Genomic DNA, 19342 nt, shown 5'->3' with positions numbered 1-19342 from the left:
TTTGTGATATAGATGCTCATTATTATTATTGATGAAGACTAAAATTATCAGGATGTGGTCTAGTTTCAGGTTCAAGAATGGGTGAATGAATTTATGAAAGAATTGATTCTGGCCCCGAAGTAGTTAGGAACCAAAAAATGTATTACATATTATTGTGGTTAGCAGAAGCTAAAGAAGAGAGAAAATAAAGGCAGTTGGAAGTGATGATTCTCCCCAACTCCCCACCAGCAGCAGCAGATACAGATATCAGGGATTAAGTAGCATAAAGAAGAGAAATTAAGGACAGTCACAAGATGTTGAAACTAGGCTGATAATGGTAGCATCCATCAATGGTAAAGGTAGGATTTATAATGGAGAGCAGCACATGATGTATGACCTGTGGAAAGGGTAAGAGAGGAATTTGGGGAAGGGGGTTGAGGTAATTCCTACCATGTCAGGGGGGTTTTCATGGGATAGCCTATGGGGTTTGGGAATGGAGTTGGATATTTACATCTCAGTATTGCTTTTAGTAGAGGCAATTCTCACCATCTCAGTGGGCTCACATCTCAAAGGAGCTGAGATAGTTACCTCTTCTCAGTACCTTTTCTGGTGAGATAGTTTTTGATGTATAATTTCCAAGTGGTCCACAATGAGAACTATTTATTTAGATGACATTGGGATGGAAATCAGACCCCATAGGATATGCAAGTCTAGCACAGATGGAAATATATTTGGCATAATATCTTTCTCTAATATTTCCTCTACTTCATTATTATTTTCTTCTAATAGTTATATTGATGAGTCAAACATGGTTTTTATAGCCCTTTGAGCATCATTCCAAATTGCTCCATAGAATAGTTGGATCAGTTCACAACTCCACCAATAATAGTAAATTAATATCTCAGATTTCTCACATCTTTTCCACTTGTCATTTTCTTTTTCCATCATATTAGTCCATCTGATAGATGTGATACCTCAGAGTTGTTGTAATTTGCTTTTCTCTAATCAATAGTTATTTAGAGCTTATGGATAGCTTTGATTTCTTCTGAAGATGGTCTGTCTATATCCTTTTGATGAAGATAAGATTAAGAAAAATATTATTGTGCTCACCTAATACATTCTATGAGCTTCTAATTTCCATCTCATTGTTGTCTAGATATCTAGCCTCATTGTGGGACACAAAGACTCTCCTGGAATGTAAATGTCTTGGCTTCAAAGGCCCAACCCAAGGACTTCCCCACAGAAACAGAGATAGATTGTAGAAATGACCTGTGCCCATTCTGAGATGTAGATACACTGAGCTGATGGGAACTCCTTAAACACTTTCCCAGCATATGGTTCCCATATATAATTCCTGCATTTATTGATGGAAGCTCCCGTTCTTGACCCTGTTGTACTTGTAACTGTTCCCAATCTCTTTCCCTTATATTCTTCCCCTCTTTTTTGCTACATATGGAAGCTGATATGATTGCAGCTGCTGCTTCTGTTCCTTCTAAGTGTCCTTTTCTTCATCTTCTCTCCTTCCATCTCAACCTCTTGCCCTCCCTGTCAGTCCATTGCCATTATATCTCCTCTTTCCTCTAGCTTCTGCTAACCATAGTAATACTTAAATAAAGCATTTTTTGTCTCTAAATTCTTTTGAGTCAGAGTCAGATTTTTGAGTGAATCCTTTAACATTTCCCTGAGCCCCTGAAACCTTTAGCTGGCCACATTTTCCTCCACAACACTGACCATTTATCAAATGGGGAATAACTTGTATTCTTATAAACTTGACTCAATTCTCTACATGTTTGAGAAATGAGAACTTTGCAATTAAAAAAATTCTTGCTTTCTACTTCTTTTCTAATCTTAGTAGCATTGGTTTTGTTTGTGCCATGACATGCAAGTGAGTTAGATTTAAGTGAGGGGGGACTATGCAAAGTCAGCACATGTGGGAGCCAGAGATGGATCAGGACACCTGGGAGAAGCTCTGGATACAGAGGGAGACCTTGACTTTAAAGCTAGGTATTTTCCCAGGTCACAGTTTGACTGACTCAATTCCCATAAAGATTAGATAAGAGAGAGATGAGGCAGAGAAGTCAAGAATGACCAAGTGCAGAAAAAGAAGGGGGAAAAATTTGTTAGGAGGTTAAGACCCTCAAGATATATCAGTGATTAAGACTGGGAGAAAGAAAAGAAACAAAGAGCCTCTTTTTGTAAAGTCAAAAAAAAAAGTCAACCTGGGAGGGAAAGACCCTCAGTGTTTCTGGCCAAAAGGGAATCAATTGCCGTTTGAATTCACTTTGAACCCATTAGGGTCCAAATGACCAAATGGGCTGAGCCAAAGACCCATTGTTGGCTAAGTAAGGAGAGGAAGAGTTATGCTAAGTACGACTGAACTAGATCAAAATGTAATTGGGAAAATAAACTATATTAAAAGACAAAGTCCTCATTTTTCAAATATATAGAGAATGGGGAGAAATTATAAAATAAAAGTCATTTTCCAGTTGACAATTGATCAACATATATGAATAGGTAGTTTTCAGAAGAAGATATCAAACTTATCAATAGTTATATTAAAAAATCTCTAAATCACTGAGGAGTAGGAAAATGCAAATTAAAACAGCTTTAATATACTTCCTCACACCTATTAAAGTGTCTTCTGTGAAAGAAAAGAACAATGACAAATGCTGGAAGATAAAAAATTAGGACACTAATGGTCTCTTGGTGGGGTTCGAAGTGGAGTTAACACTGATAAAAATTGTCCAAAGATCTGTGGATTGGCATTGTTGCCACTTATATAATCAATATTGCAGAGATATGGAAAAATTAGTTTATGATGCTCCAAGGGCATATATATGATTGAAATAAAACTCAGTGGACTCTGAGCATAAGTTTCAGAACCTTATATAGGATGGGTACAATGGAATTTCAAAGAATATATAAATAAGGAAAGATAGTGATTAATAGTCTGAAGAAGAGATGGCAGAGGGGAAAGGTAAAATTAGTCAGTCAATACTGGAGTTGTAGCTGATATCTCAAGCTAAAATCTGCAGAAAGAACAGGAACTATTTAAATAATAACAGGTCTATAGTACATATCTCAGATTTATTTTTCAGGTTCTGTCTAGTTATAAGATCTGTTCCACTCAAGTAAAATGACAGTAATAAAGTGGAGGCAGAAATTTTCTTATCATTTAATTTTCCATTTTTCTTTCTGGCTAGCATCATTATATCAGGAACATTGCCTTAAGATCTAGGGGAAAGAAAGAGGATTGGCAATTATTTATTTCATTTGATCCTCACAGTAATTCTGACAGATGGATGTCATTAATAATCCCTGCTTCATCGTTAAGGAAACTGTGGCAAAAAATTAAGTGAAGGGTCACAGAACTCGTGTAAGACTGGATTATAGTTTAGGTTTTACCAACTCTAGGCTCAGAATTTTAGTTATTATGCCACCTATATCTCCATATAAGTTCAAAGAAGTACTAGAAACACTAGGAGATATAAAAGAAGCAACTTGCTCTGGCATTCTTAGGCACAAAAGTAAAAAGCACACTTCCAAATCACATTGTTTTATTATTTTCATCATCACTATCTTACTCATCACTGAACTTTTATTGCAGGAAAAGCCTGTGATCATTGAAATGTCTACATAGAATTATTTAAATCTATATAGAATCATCTATTGATATCTACATGGAATCTGAAGTTAGATGCTAGAATCAATGTTTTCCAGCTATAAAAGATCTTTGAGACCTTCAAATTCAACTCCCTCATTTTACAGATGAAGAAACTGAGGCACCTAGCGATTAAGTGACTCGCTCAGGATCCTACTACTATTAAGTGTCTTAGGTAGGATCAGATGCAGAACTTTCTGATTCCAAGTTTACTTCAACCTAAAGAGGTTGAATTTAATTTAATCCCCTCACTTCATAGATAAGGCAACTGAGGACCAAGGAAGTTTGTCCAAGCTTACACAGGTAATTAGCTACAGGTCCCATATAATAGGGATAGGAAGAATGGGGACACTGTTTTTCCCTATTTCCATTTCTGGATCATTCATTGATCTCTCCTCCCTCAAAGTCTAGGTAATCAATTTGTGAGAACTGTTAAAAGACTTTAGCTTAAAAAGACTAAGGTCTCTCATCTACAGAGGTCCTGATCCATATCTGGCCACTGGACTTGATGAAGGTTGATTGATTTGATTGAAGTGAAAACTCACAAACCACTCCCCAAAATGCTGCCCCTTTCCCCAATCCTGGAGGGAATTTTAGGGGAGTCTTGTTCCCTAATCTTTTCTGTCATGTGCAAGTTAATCAGCAACTGGTCTATCTGTTTAAATTACCTGGCCCAAATTCCACCTGGCCAAAAAAAGAATTCTTAATTATCTGTCCCTTTCTCTACTTTGTTGTTGTAACTACTTTCTTTTGTAAATAGTATTTTATTTTTTCCAATTACATGTAAAAATAGTTTTCAACATGTAAAGATAGTGTCAAGATTTTGAGTTCCAATTTCTTCTCCCTCTCTCCTTTCTCCCCCCTCCCTCCCTGAGGCAGCAAACAATCTAATGTAGATTATACATGTTCAATCACAGAAGCATATTTTCACAGCAGATTTTTTTCCAGATTAAGTTTTTATAATTATGAGCCATTTATAACAGCCTTGATTGTTCCTATCACATAACAGTTTTTTTAGAAAGATTTTATTTATTTTGAATTTTACAGTTTTTCCCCTAATCTTGCTTCCCTCCCCCACAGAAGGCAGTCTGTTAAGTCTTTACATTGTTTCCATGGTATGCATGGATCTGAGTTGAATGTGATGAGAGAGAAATCATATCCTTAAGGAAGAAACAGAAAGTATGAGATATAGCAAAATTACATAGTAAAATAGCATTTTTTTCTTTTTAAATTAAAGGTAATAGTCTTTGTTCAAACTCCACAGTTCTTTCTCTGGATACAGATGGTATTCTCCATTGCAGAGAGCCCCAAATTGTCCCTGGTTGTTGCCCTGTTGGAATGAACAAGTCCTGTAACTACTTTCTAATAAATCTGTGTTTTCATTTTATACCAGCCAGGTGCAGGCTCCTCTTAAATGCCCTTCCAGGGTAGATGGAAGGGGCAGCACTTGGGGGAGTGGTCAGGTCTTTTATTGGAGAGATTGCAGTAGGAGGAGTGGCTGTAGGAGGGTCTCTCACCTGGTTTAAAGGTTATAAATTATCCTGTGTAATCCAGTTTGACCCACAAGTGAGCATTATGGCCAGGGTCAAAATTGAAGATAAGAGGAAAAATTTTAACAGTGTAGAGAAAATTACAAAAGTTTGGTTTCAATGACAATATTTCTCTGTGCTCATAATTCCCTCCATCATACTGAGATGGCTCCAGAGGAGAAAGAGAGGTTGGTGATTTTGTTTGGCACCCCCCCCCAATTTAATCCAATTCACTTGCATATCCTATCACTTTCCTGATAGTCATGGTCCTCTTTAAGAATGAAGGACCAGAGGCAGCTAGGTGGTGCAGTGGATAGAGCACTGGCCCTGGAGTCAGGACGACCTGAGTTCAAATGTAGCCTCAAAGACTTAATAATGACCTAGCTGTGTGACCTTGGGCAAGCCACTTAACCCCATTGCCTTACCAAAAAAAAAAAATGGACCACTACCACAAACAAGAACAAAAACAACAAATAGTCTGTGAATAGAATAATATTTGCTCTGCCTCCCAGGACTGTTAAGACACGTGCTTTGTAAAACTTGATAAATATAAAAACTAGATAAATATGAATCTTTCAATAAAGTCATCTGGACTCTCACTTACAGCAATTAATCCTAATCCATATTTATCAATCCTCTGCCTTCTTCTCTCTCTCTCTCTCTCTCTCTCTCTCTCTCTCTCTCTCTCTCTCTCTCTCTCTCTCTCTCCCTCTCTCCCTCCCTCTCTCTCCTGAGATGGATTACAATAAAACCCCAGAAGAACAAAGAATCACCTAATTGAGGTTTTGTCAACTCCATTTCTCAAAACTTACCAGCATAATCAACTACTCTCTCATACCATGGGAAAGTCAGAGGGACTTAGGTCATGCTATTATGACCTAAAGTGAAATTCTGTCTCCGATACTAACTATATGATCTTCCACAAGTCACAACCCACTCTTTGCCTAAATTTCCCCACTAAAGTTCAAGCTCTAAGTAAACCTTTTTTTTTTAAATCGTCTTCCTCTTAAAAAAAATTCATTGTTATAATAAATGATGATTCCTTGGGAGAAGGAAAGGGAGAGAAATCAAGGTGATATTTAAAAAAACTCAGAAAAAATCAATAACATCTTTTTTTTAATGCTCTGAAAGAGAAAGTGAGGCTGGTGTCTTTGCACAGACCTCTCTCACTTAAATCTAATTCATGTCATGATCCTCTTGAAAAACGAAGGGCAAACCACAACAACTCAAACGCACCAAGTCCAAAGATACATTTATTATTCTCCATCTTAAACTTGTGCTTTGTACCGAGTTCATTATTTTAGCCTTCATTCATTCTTATTTAGCTATTATTCACTCTTAAGTTTGAAGACTTGCTTTAACATTAATTGTAAGCTTTGCTAAGGCTCAAATACCAGGGCAAAGACTTCTCTAAAAGCTGTATTTTCCCCCTAAATTCAACAAAGGAATATGTAAGCTAACCAAATCAAAATGACTAAAATAGCCCCAATAGATTATATTAACTTGGAGTGTCTGCACAAAATATGAAAGGGTCTTAAATATATAAAAGTCAACCACACATATTGATGGGGAAACCCCAAACATTTCCATTTTTCAAGTGGTTAGATTCCAATGTATAAGAACATGCAAAAAAGAGGCAATATGGTTAATGGAAAGAAATCTCAGATTGAAGAAATGCCTGGTTCTGATTCTGATGCATCCGACTCTGTGACGCTGGGTAAATCATTCAACCCCTCAGGTCCTCTAGGCAATCTCCAGGAGAAAGGTTCTTTAAAAAAGGGGGTCTGAGAACTTGGAGGTCAAAAAACCCACAATCAAACAATAAAAAAAAACCTTTTACCAACTTCAAATTGAAATATTTCATTTCCTTCAATTATTTAAAAGCTCTTCTTAGAAGATGGTCCATAGGCTTCACTAGGCTGCCAAAGGAGCCCTGCTCTAAGACTAAGATGCAGAACAGTTGGTGGATCCATTTTGGTAGAGACTGTTTCCTCACCTGTATTTCCATAAATTGAAGAATTTAAAGGTTAGAAACAAAAAAAAAAGTGTCTGTATTTTATATACATACATACATATGTATGTTTGTATGTATGTATTAAATCAATGCACATCTACCATTGCTACTGAAAAGGGGGTTTAGCATTACCTATATCCATTCATTATAGCTGCAACTTTCCCAGCCCAAATTTTCTTTCCTGACTACCCTTCACCTGTTTGCCCTCAAGTAATCAATAATCTAGTGGGGGAAGACAATACACAAAAAGAAAGGTAAAAAAGGGGATGGGGGGATGGGGATGAAGGAGTCTGATGAACAGAATGTAAATTCTCAGCACACAGCCCTTCACAAATGTTTTTTCATCCATTCATTCCCAGGATCAATTGATCGACAAGTATTAATTAAATAGTTGCTATGTCAAATCTGTGCCAAGGATGGGGATGCAAAAACAAACAAACAAAAAAAAATGAAGTAGTCCTAGCACTCAAAGAGCAAACATTCCTGGGGAATAGAGCAAGTTCATTAAGAAAGAACAGGACACAGCAAAATGAATACAATGATTTATTTGGGCAAGGGAGCACTCACAACTGGGCAAATGAAAATATTTATTGAGTACCTACTATGTTCAAGAATTAGGTACTGAAACAAAGGAATCGAAGCTGGAAAGAGCCCCACTTCTTCACTTATAAAGGAATAAACTGAGAAGTAAAATGACTTGTGCAAGATCAAACAGATTAATAAGTGACAGCACTATGATTTTGACTCAGGTGCTTTGACTCTAAGTGCAGTATATTTTAATTGCACCATGTTGCCTCCCAATGGAATTTTAAGTAGTAGTAAACAGGTGGGGGAAGAAGTAGTGAACAGGTGAATGCTGGGGATTGGCATTTCCTCTGCCCTTCTTACAGACGGGATTTTCTATTCCTAGATAAATATCAAGTTACAATTATAGAATTAAAGAAAGTTTATAATATTTTTAAAAATTACAATCTTAAAAAGGTTAATGAAGGATTCTTATCTCCATTTTATGGATGAAAAATCTGAGGCTTGGTGCATCATGGAAGCTGGGATTTGAACCCAGGCTTCCCTAATTCTCCAGGTTGAATAAAAATCTTTTCAACTGGCCTGAAACACACCATTGGATCTTCCCTCTTGCTCTAAGAGTCTCTATATTCCTTCAAGATGCAGTTTAAGGAGGAAACCTTTTCTGGTGCCTCTAGTTGCTAGTGCCTGTCTCTCTTTCTCCCTGCTTCTCAATATTTATCTTATATCTATTTTGTATTTAATAATAATGCACATACATCTTCTCCCTGCTTCCCTCTCCCTCCTCCCCTAGCCACCAGATAGTGAATTCCTCAAATTCAGGGATGTATTACACGTTCCTGTTAATATTCTCTGAATTTAGACACAATGACATGTCTAATGGTCAAGGCTTAAACATGCTTGTTGATTCATTTATTTACAACTTGAGTGTTTTACTGAATCAACAAATATGCATTCCAATCAATTCACATTTGCAATTTACCCACCTAAAAAATCAAAAGTAAAAAATAATCCTTACCCTAGGAGAACTTAAAGTTGATAAGAAGAAGGGAAATAACATTACATTTCTAGAGAAATATGCAGAGAAGATATAAGGTGATGGGGAGAAGGGGTATTAGGAAAGCTCTGTTGGTTGTGAAAAATCAGGAATCATCTTGACTTCTCTTAGACCACAAATATTGCCCCTTGTACCTTAATTGGGTTTCATTTGAGACTTGATTCCATTGTCTGTTGGAATAAATGGATGTTCTAGAATTGGAGTTGAGATATTTAAATTAAGTTAAAGCTTGGTTTTTCTGAGCATATGGGTCAGAGCTGTCAAAAAAATTTTAATTCCAGGACCTACTTGGGGAATTGGGGTCAGTTCCAAAAGGTCAAGCCTCCTACCTTTTTAGGGTGTTATGAGAGGAGGGGATGAATACAGAACATTTGGCAGCTTTGAAATCTAGGGATTAGTCGCAATGTCCTGACCTGAATCAGGTCTTATGATTTCTTTTCTAGGGCTTTTTCCAATGCACGAAAGCCTTAAATCCATCATCCCTACCATGTTAAATGTACTTTATTGGCTAGAAAGTGTCAAAATTTGACAAATTCTTGGAAATGTCAAAAAGTACAAAGAAAGTAATTTGACTAAGCGGAAAGGGGAAAAAAACACAACAAAAAAAATTGAGCCCTCTGAAGCCTAAAAGTATTAGTTTTAGGTCCCCCCCCCCCCATCAGACCTTGGTTACTAGTTTTGAAAGTGTTCCAAAAAACAAGATTTAAGTCTTCATATTTTACATGGAGTCTAGAAGGAGCTTACCCATTTTCAAAAGGAGACTTATCCTTGGGTTCCATAAGGTATTTTTTCTAGCAAATCTCCCAGTTTTTCAAGTATGAACCCATCATTTTAGTTTTCTTCACAGTAGAGAGGTCTTCCTTCTTGGAATCTGGAATTCTGGAACTTATAATATTATCCTAGGGGTCTCATCCAAATGCCTTTTACAATAGTAACAAAGGGAAAGGACTTTTGAGGACGTCTAGTGCCCCCCTTGATTTACAAATGAGAATACTGAAGAGTTTAAAGGTCTTGCCCAATTCTGCACAGGTAGGAAAATGGTGAATCCAGGATTTGGGTAAGTGCTATGATCTCAAATCAATGTTTTTTCAGCTGACAGCCCTCAACTGAGAAGGCTCAATTTGCTTACCTCAAGCAAAGGACTCAAGTATCATGAAAAGAAACCAGATAATTACACCTTGATTTCCATTTCAAGCCCTTCAAAAGAAGTCTAGAGAAATAAGACCTTGTAGAGGAAGCAGTGGATATGACTAGTAAGGGGAAAAATGAAAGATTGCATCCCTGAGACACCCCTCTGTGCATTCTCCTGAAACACCTAAATCTACAGTATCAAATCATCTTTTCTCTACAATTATCCCTTCCACATCATGAAGATTAGTGAAATGGCATTCCCTCGATCCCCACAAAAATTTGTATACCAGAGAAAAAGTCTGCTTTTTTTTTTCCTTTTAGGGGTATTTACAGTACCTTATTGTAAAATGTAGGTGAAATATTTCATCATAGACTCTGTGTTATCTACTGGTCTTTCAGTGTCCTCTGTGGCTTCCACAAAACTCCCCCAAAATTCTCATTTAATTCCTTATGCTGAGCCAAGATATTTCAAAAGTGAGATGGGAAAAATCAAAATATGGAAAGGATAACTATATTAGCTCTCCTTAGGCCCACAGAATTTCTCTGTTTCAGGTTCTTTGTGGAATCTTTCATCTAGATTGCCTGCTAAAAGTGAGTATGCCTGGGGGAAATAGATTTTGAGAAAAACAAAACAACTAGCATTCTGGAAAAAAAAATGTATGCACAACATACTTTTTAGTTTAATCTGCATTATTAACATTTTCCCATTATTTTCTCATATTTAGATAGGGACCAAAACAATAAATCAAGTCCTGATTCCAAATTTTGCAGATTTCCAAGGTGTCAGTGCTCACACTGGTAATTTAACAACTAGACATCCTGTTAGAACAAGCTCTGATGTACATCTGGATGTCTCCTGAGGTTTTGTCCTGGTCCCTTTTCTACTTCTCTCGCAGTGTTTTTTTTTTTTTTTTTTTTTTTTTTTGGCTTGGTGATGTCAATTATGTTCACTTTGAAAATGATTCTCATATCTTTTTTTGTCTAGTCCTAAGCTCTCTCCTGCCCTTGTCTTTTAAAAATTTTTATAGCATTTTAATTTGCCCCCAATTATATGTCATGAAAGTTTTAACAGTCATTTTTCACAAAATTTTGCATTCCAAATTTTTTCCTTCACTCCCTTCCCTCCCTTCTTCTGAAAAATGGTAGACAGTTTGATATAATTTACACCTGTGTTAATATATCAAATATTATTTCCATATTAGTCTTAGTTATAGAAGAAGAAACAGATCAATCAATTGGAATAAATAACCATGAGAAAGAAAAAAATAATTCAAAAATATTCTTCAAACTACATTCAGAGTCTGTCTGGATATGGATAGCATTTTCCTTACTAAGTCTTTTGTACATCTCTTGGCTCATTGAGTTGTTGAGAAGAGTTAGATCATTCATAGTTGATCATCATACAGTGTTGCTCTCTACCTTGTTTTTCTGGTTCTGTTCGTGTCACTTTGCATATACATGTCTTTAAAGGTTTTTTTCTGAAATTTGCTTTTTGATCATTTCTTATTTTACAATAATATGCCATTATGTTCATAAACCACAGTTTGTTCAGCATTTCCCAAATGAAGGGCAACCCTTCAAATGCCAATATTTTGCCACTTCAAAAAGAGCTGTTATAAATATTTTGGCACATGTAGATCCTTTCCCCTTTTTTGTGATCTCTTTGCTATAGAGATCTAATAGTCAGTGGACCAAAGGGTAAGCACAGTTTGATTGCCCTTTAGGTCTAGTTCTAAATTACTCTTCAGAATGATTGGATCAATTTATAACTCCACCAACAATGCATTAGTGTTCCAATTTTCCCACATCCCTTTCAATATTTTTCCTTTTCCTTTTTTATCTTTAGCCAATCTGATAGGTGTGATGTAATATCTTAGAGTTGTTTTAATTTTCATTTCTCTAATGAAAATGCCTATAGGTAGCTTTGATTTCTTCATCTGAAAATTGCCTATTCATATTCTTTGTCCATTTATCAACTGGGGGATGGCTTGTATTCTTATAAACTTCACTCTGTATATTTGAAAATTAAGTCTTTATCAGAGATGGTAACTGTAAAGGTTGTTTCCTAGGTTTCTACTTTCCTTCTAATCCTGGTTGAAATGGTTTTATTTTTACAAATGCTTTCTAATTTAATATAATCAAAATAATCTTTTACATTTAGTACTACTCTCTATCTCTTATTAGTTCATGAATTCTTCCCCTCCTCATAGATCTGAGAGGCAGGCTATTCCTTGTTCTTTTAATTTGTTTACACAGTTAGATGGCATAGTAGAGTACTGGTCTTATAATCAGGAGGACTGGAGTTCAAGTCCAGCCTCTGACACTAGCTGTGTAACCTTGGGTAAGTCACTTATTGACTCACATCCAAGGCTATCTCCAGTTGTCCTGATTCACATCTTGGCTGCTGGACCCAGAAGGCTCTGGAGGAGAAAGTAAGGCTGGTGACTTAGTACAGGACCCCCTCACTCAAATCCAATTCAGTAACTTGTCATGGCATCACCTCCCTGATGTGGTGGTCTTTGAGAATGAAGGACAAACATTGATTTGCTTAGGGTCTGACCTCTAAATTTGGATCTCCAATTGCTTACTAGCTATCCCAAACTGAATGTTTTGTAGATCTCTTAAACTCAGTATGTTCAAAACAGATCTTACAATTTTTACCCCCAAACTCTCCTCTTTCCTAATTTCACTAAACCACTGAAATAAATAAAAAGCCTGAGAAAAAAGTGGGTGCCTGCATAGGTGGAGATCAACCCTGATTGGTGACCAATTGATGAGGGGGCAGACTTTTTTTTTTTAGGTTTTTGCAAGGCAAATGGAGTTAAGTGGCTTGCCTAAGGCCACACAGCTAAGTAATTAAGGCTGGTGCTTTATCCACTACCCAGCCATCTAGCCACACCCAGCCGGTAAACTTTCAAATAAGGAAGTGGACTGACATCCTTCAATCCTTCCTGTTGCTTGATAGTAAGACTCAAAAAACCTCCAGTCTTTTGCACAGAATGTCATTTCTACCCAGACCTTTTAATTTAAATAATAGGGCTGGAGACAATGCTTAGGACTGAAATTCACCTGGATTAGATTCAATTTATACTTTAACCAGAATTTGGGTGGGGTCCTGTCCTAGATTAAGGTCAGTCTCATCATCAGCCCTATCCTTCTGAAACTTCAAGGATTGATCTATGAATGAGGAGATGGGGGGGAAAAATAATCCCAATTTAGTAATTCGCTATTAATAGAAAAATAATTTCTCTCACTATTTAGGACATTATCATCTTCTCATTTTGCTCCGAAACTTAGTGTTATCCTTCTCATTATCTTTTACTCCCTCTATCCAATCAGTTGTTAAATCCTATTAGATTTTTTTTTTAATCTTCATAGAATCCCCTCTTCATGAGGTCAATGAATTTCATTGAAGCACTTTGCTCACTGGCAAGGCCCCTAAGTACAAGATAAACCCCAATCAACAATAAATCCCTTCCCTAACCAGAAAGGAGGAAATCTTTGAATTCCCTAATCTACTCCTGTTCCATTGCAAAGCTTTCAACCTATTTGCAGCCCACTTCCTCCAATCCCATTGTCTACTTTACAGAAAGGACTTGAGGGACACTAAATTGACCCCTCAAGATATAGAAAGTCTTTATGCATTACCTACTCCTTCATCCCTCCCTAGCACCACCCTAACTCCTCCTCCCTTACCTTTCCTGGCATGTACCCTATGTGAATCCCCCTTGAAGCTCAGTTGCTCAACCTTGCAACTATTCCTAATTTCTTGTCCTTATGCTGCTGTCCCTCTTTATGCCCCCTATCCCTGCTATTGGCTGCTGCTGATCAACCCATCTTAAATGTTTTTGTAACTGTCCTTCCTTTTCTCCTTTTGCCAAATTCCCTAGCTGCTACTTATCACCTTGCAAATATCCTTACTTTCTTGCTCTTAGCTTTTGCTAAGATGTCCCTAAGAAATCTAGCCTGTATTACTGCCCAATTTCCTTGTTACTTTAATATCCATAGTAATGCGTGAATAAACTTTTTTGATATCTAATACCTCTGGGTCAAGAGTCAGTCTTTCCATGAACTTATTCACACATTCTCAAACCCTACACTATACCACCCAACATTGTTTTCCTTCTTCGCTCTGACAAAACTGCTGATCTGCTAAAGGTCTATATCATCTCATACTCAAACTACTGCAAGAACCTGTTGACTGAGATCTCTGCTTTGAGGGTCTCCCCAGTCAATCCATCTTCTACTCAGCTGTCAAATTGAGATTTCTGAAACACAAGTCTGACCAGATTATATTATATTAAGTAAAGTCCTATAGTCTTATATTCAGTACTGTCCTAGTGGTTCCCTATTACTAATTATATTCATAGTAAATTTTTTTTAAAAATGTGGCCCCTTTCTGTCTTTCCAGTCTTCTTTGTAGCTTCTCTGGCTTCCTTCAAATCTTATTTAAAGACTGACTTTCTTCAAAGAAGCCCTTCACTGTTCTCTTTCATCTTTGTTCCTTCTTTGAGACTCTTTATATTGCATATATTTTGTTTGTATATGTATTTGTTTGCATGATGTCTTCCTCATTAGACTGTGAACTTTTTGAGAGAAGGGACTGTTTTTTTTTTCTTTCTTTGTATCCCTAGTCACAATGCCTAGCATTGCTTAATGGATTCAAGTTGACTTGATTCTCTGTATCTCCCTCTCTTTAGCCTTCAGTCTCTGTCTACTGGTGCCTTTTTTGTTATCAGTTCTTCTGCATTCTGAAAACACCTTCACTAGACCCTAACTCCTCCAGGAATTTTTGTATATATTTCCTCTCTCCTCCACTGAATTCTCATTCCTTTCAAATCAGTCTTCAGATATCAGCACTCCATGGAAGCTGCTTTCTCCAAAGTTAAAAGATTTCTTAATAAGGCAGAGCTGAAGACCTGTTATTGGTCCTCATCCTTCTCTTTTTTGCTGCATTTCATAACATTCTCTTTTCTTGGTTATGATTTCCTCTCTAGGTGGATCCCTCTGGGTTCTCCCTTTACCTGTTTTCCTTTTGTTATGTCTTCCTTCATCTACTGTTTAACTGTGGGTGTCACCAAAGGCTGTATTCCGGGTTTTCTATATTCTGTTTTGGTGACCTCTTGACTTCCCTGGAGATTAATAATCCTTTCTAGGTAGGTAAATCACATATGTACTAAGTTCTTGGAAAATAAGAGATTTGTCTGATTATCATTCTGCTAGCCATTGTAAATCCCTTATTGTGATGGAATGGCACAGATATCCCAGAGAGGAGAATCTTATGATTTATGGAAGTCTGTGGCAGCTAAAGTTCAGACATCCTAAGTTAAGTTAAAAGCATTCTTCCCTGCTTAATGCAACCCTTGGCAATGTATGTAATAAGATAAGGCATTCTTGCCCTTCTGATCCTGGATGATATGAGACAGAAATCCTGAAACTGAGGAACTATAAACATAGGCTCTGAACAACTAATAAACACATAGGATGACCAAGTTTCTGTTTGTGCTTTCTCTAGAAAAACTTTGATTAACACAATTGGACCTAATAGAGTTGTCCCTTAGTAGGGCAAACTGGAGGCTAACATATAGAGTTTAATTCTTCATTAGGGTCCCAATTCATGAGATGCAACCCCTCACTCAAATCCAATTCATGTACTTGTCATGGCATCACCTCCCTGATGTCGTGATGGATGAACAGTAACAAAATATATTTCCTTCCTGAGATCATGATCTTCTTTGGGAATATAACCAGGAACTATATATATGTTTATACATATACTTTGTCCTTTGGGAAGGACAAGCAGCATTTCGTCCTAGACTCCCTCCTGTCTGTCAGTCTGACTTTTTTTTAGTTTTTTTTTTGTTTGTTTTTTTTAGGTTTTTGCAAGGCAAATGGGGTTAAGTGGCTTGCTCTGGGCCACACAGCTAGGGAATTATTAAGTGTCTGAAGTCAGATTTGAACTCAGGTATTCCTGACTCCACTGCACCACCTAGCCGCCCCAGTCTGACATTTTTAGCTGCTGGATACTCTGTAGACATCTCAGACTCAACATATACATATGTATATGTGGATAAATATATATTGTTATTCTTTGTCCTTCCTAAAGGACAAACGTGGTTGTGTATAACGATCTAGTTACTGTTTATCATTCCCAAAGAAGATCATGACCTCAGGAAGGAAATGTATCTTGTTACTGTTCGTCCATCACGACTTCAGGGAGGTGATGCTGCGACTTGGGAGTGAATGGATTCCAGTGACGGAGGGCTTTGCCAAGTCACCTCTGTCTTGGCAATTTTTAGAAGACAACACACTACCTATATGGATATGGATATCTCTATATTATAATATCTATTATATTATCTCTCTATATACATGGATATCTCTAATATTATAATATCTATTATATTATCTATATATACATGGATATGGATACCTCTATATTATAATATATATTACATTATCTCTCTATATACATGGATATGAATATCTCTATATTATGTTATAATTTATATATTATCTCTCTATACATGGATATGGATATCTCCATATTATAATATATATAATCTCTCTCTAAACGTGATATGAATATCTCTATATTATATTATAATTTATATTACATTATCTCTCTATATACATGGATATGAATATCTCTATATTATAATTTATATATTCTCTCTATATATCTATGGATATGGATTTCTCTATATATATTCTCTCTCTATATATATATTCTCTCTTTATATATATTATATCTATTGTCTCTCTATATACATGGATGTGGATATCTGTATATTATATTATCTTATTATCTTTATATGTACATGATATGGATATCTCTATGTTATTTTATAATGCATATATTATCTATATATGTACATGGATGTGGATATCTGTATATTATCTTATCTTTATATGTACATGATATGATATCTTTATATTATAATGTATATATTATATTATCTATATATATGTACATGGATGTGGATATCTGTATATTATCTTATCTTTATATGTACATATGATATCTCTATATTATATTATAATGTATGTATTATATTATCTATATATATGTACATGGATGTGGATATCTGTATATTATCTTTATATGTACATGATATGGATATCTCTATATTATTTTATAATGTATATATTATCTCTCTATATGTACATGGATATGGATGGCTCTACATTATATTATATATTTTTTGTATCATATCTATAGTAGAGTTATGTGCCTCTGCTTCTCTATAAAATCTCAGCATGCAGTGCTTAAAGCCACATTTAACAGCCGTCATCATGGAGCTTGGTCTCTGTGAGATAAATAACAAAGAAATCAAACCATTCCTGCTCTCCGGCAGCTTACAGTCTAACGGGGAGACAAGTCAAAGGGCAAAAACAGCCACATACATACACACACACACACACATATATACATACATATACATACATACAATATATATCTAGATGGAAATAGAAAGTGACTAAGGCCGCTATTGTGCGGAATCGTGAGTCTAAGTGAGTGCGGGAGGGGGCGCGGGCGCTGGGCTGCGGGGTGTCTTCCCCCGCCCGGACCCCAGAAGGCGGGTTTTTCCCTCTTGTGGTGCTTCGGCGTTGGGAGGGCAGAGCCCGGGGGCGCTTCGCGGGGGCTGGGAGCCGCGGGCTGGTGCGGGGCCCCGGGGGGCCCGCGGGGGGCGCCGCGGACGGCCGTGCGTCCAGGCCGGCGGGGCGCTCCCGGGCCGGCCTCGCCCGCGCTGCCCGCGCTGCCCGCGCTGCCCGCTCCGGCGGCTCGGCCGCCCCCTCCCCCCGCGCCCCCCTTCCCCGGCGCTGCCTTTAAACAGCCGCTTCATGGGAGGGCCGGGCCCATGTGCGCCTCCGTCACACACTCACACACACACGCACACATACACACACTGGCTGGTCCTGCGCTGCCTCGCCTCGGGCGACACGCACGCCTACACCTACACGCACACCCGCACCTCCAGCCGCACCTACACCTGCACCTGCACGCGCGGCCCGGCCCGCGGCGGCCCCCTCAGCCTCCACCCCGCGGCCCGGGCTCTGCGGGCGCCGCCGCCGCCGCCGCCCCGACTGTGCCCCGGACCCGGCTGCCTGGTAAGGGGGCCCCGCGCCCCGGGGGGGAGGCACGCGGGGCGCGGCACGGGGCTGCCGCCCCTGGGGAAGGGCCCCCGACCCGCAGGCGGAGCCCCCTCCCCGCGCCCGCGCCCTCCGCCGCCGCCCGGGGGGGCCGCGCTGTCCGCGGCGCGCGTGGGTGCGCGGCTGTTGGGGGGCTGGGGTGGGGCGGGCGGGCGGGCATCCGAGGCGCCCCGGGCCCCGTGCCCATCGCAGCCCCCTGCCGCGGCCCGGGGCGGGGGAGAAGGGGCCGGGAGCCCCCCCGACACTCCGCGGGAAAGCAGCCGCCGCCCTGGCATGCGGCCACGGGCTGACACGGGCGGCGAGCCCCCGGCCCGGGGGAGGGGCGCCCCGCGCCGCGGGCGGGAGTTCCCCGATATTTACTCCCCGTTGGAGCGGATGCTCGGGCGCCCCCTCCCCCCGCATCCCTTCCGCCAGAATGGCTGGAGTAAAAGCCTGGGCGGGGCCGGGGCTGCTGCACCGTGACGTCAGCAATGTTTGGGTGCTTATGCAAATCAAGCGCCGTCCTCGCTTTCCTTTATCTGGAGGCTTCGCCCCCCCCCCCCCCCCCCCACTTTCCACGTTAAAGCCGGACCACCTTCCTTTCCCCGCGCTGGTGTGGCTGCGCTCTCCGGTGGGAGGGAGCACAGTGTACACTGAAGGCTCCTAGCATCATTTTTGTTTCTTGTGGATTTGCCTTGTGCCCACCCTCTGAGGTCGGGGAGGGGGGGGGGCTTTCCTACTTATTTTATTATCATCATCATCATCATTATTATTACTATTATTATTATATTCTATTAGCATATTCTTATTATTACTACATTATTATTACCAGTATTATATTTTTTATTATTACTACATTGTTACTATTATTATATTTTTATTCTATTCTATCTTTATTGTTACTATGTTATTATTACTATCATATTTTTATTCTAGTATTCTATTTTCATTATTGCTACATTATTATTACTGTCATATTTTTATTTCATTCTATTTTTATTATTACTACATTATTATTACCATTATTATAGTTTATTTTTATTATTACTACATTATTACCATCAAATTTTTGTTCTAGTATTCTATTTTTATTATTACTGTTATTATTACTATCATATTTTTATTCTAGTATTCTATTTTTATTATTACTATGTTATTATTACTATCATATTTTTATTCTATTATTCTATTTTATTTTTACTACATTATTATTACTATTATATTTTTATTCTATTCTATTTTTATTACTATTACTATCATATTTTCTATTCTATTATTCTATTTTCATTATTACTACATTATTATTGCTATCA

At 38.4% G+C, this 19342-nt stretch overlaps 1 protein-coding gene across 2 annotated transcripts in view; it reads left to right on the top strand.

Annotated features, from left to right (window-relative positions):
- SLC6A15 (solute carrier family 6 member 15) overlaps positions 1-19342 on the top strand; it is a 141863-nt gene that overhangs the window by 63996 nt on the left and 58525 nt on the right. Inside the window, exon 1 of one of the 2 annotated variants that reach the window (XM_074226529.1) lies at positions 17750-18008. The exons of the other annotated variant lie outside the window; for it this stretch is intronic. The gene's annotated coding sequence lies outside the window, so the exon portion shown is untranslated. Of the gene's footprint in view, positions 1-17749; positions 18009-19342 lie in introns of those variants that run through there. 2 annotated transcript variants of the gene reach the window in all.

The sequence above is a fragment of the Macrotis lagotis genome, chromosome 2, assembly GCF_037893015.1.
Source record: "Macrotis lagotis isolate mMagLag1 chromosome 2, bilby.v1.9.chrom.fasta, whole genome shotgun sequence".
NCBI lineage: Eukaryota > Metazoa > Chordata > Mammalia > Peramelemorphia > Peramelidae > Macrotis > Macrotis lagotis.
This window is presented reverse-complemented; position numbering and strand designations above follow the sequence as displayed.